This window comes from Myotis lucifugus, unplaced genomic scaffold (genome assembly GCF_000147115.1).
Source record: "Myotis lucifugus unplaced genomic scaffold, Myoluc2.0 scaffold_332, whole genome shotgun sequence".
Lineage (NCBI taxonomy): Eukaryota > Metazoa > Chordata > Mammalia > Chiroptera > Vespertilionidae > Myotis > Myotis lucifugus.
The window spans coordinates 843294-844201 of NW_005871380.1; positions in this window are offsets into that span (position 1 = coordinate 843294).

The window sequence follows — 908 nt, forward strand, 5'->3', positions numbered from 1 at the left end:
GACCCCCCCCGCCCCCCGCGGGCTGCGCAGTCCTCGCTCGCCCCGCCGTGGGCGCAGGGGGCGTGCGGCGTCCCATCCAGCCGCGGTGTCGGACGCTGAGCAGAATGATCCCTGAAGCCGCGGATGCAGTCAGTGCCGGAACCTTGACCTTCGTTGGCTTCCTTCCATCTCCCCTTTAGCACTGTCTTTTGTTGGGTGCGGTGCCCCTTCTCCTCACGGACCTCTAGCTCGGCCTCACCCTCTTGGCGGGCAAGCTCGTCTTTGAGACCCGGTTCGGCCTGGTGCTGACAGCTGCTGGGGCGGGTGAGGCCCTGGGAGGGCCAGGAACTTTCTGGAAAACGGCCGTAGGGGTGGGCAGGGAGGCCGGGCATCCCGGGATGTTGACCACGGTGACCGGGCGCAGTTCAACAGGGTGGGGAGGCGGAAGGGGTGGGGTCCCGAGATTGGCTCAGAATCACCTCAGGCAGGGGAGCCGCAGGTTAGGGTTGGGGCCACCTCAGACCCGAGGGTTCCAAGGCCAAGCTGGGGTCACCTTGGGGAGGAGGATAATGGGTCGGGCTGGCCCGAAGGGGAGCGAGGTGGGGTCGGAGTCACGTGGGAACGATAGGGTCCCGAGGCAGGAGCAGGGGCCACCTGTGCAGGAAGGGTCGCTGGACAAGGGCAGGGTCACCTGGGGCTGGGAAGGTTCGGAGGCCTGGATGGGTCCCCTGGGGCTGGAGGGGCTGGTGGCAGGGGTGGGACCGGTGAGGGTGGCCGGGGCTGGAGTGTGGGCGGCACGGCCAGCAGTCACCAAGGCCTGGCCCACTAGTGTCTGGGTCTCCGGGACTCAGGGTCCTCCAGCGGCCCGAGGGACACCCCCTTCCTGGCCTCCCGCAGTTCCTATCAGCGGTTGCGGGGCCGCAGCTGGC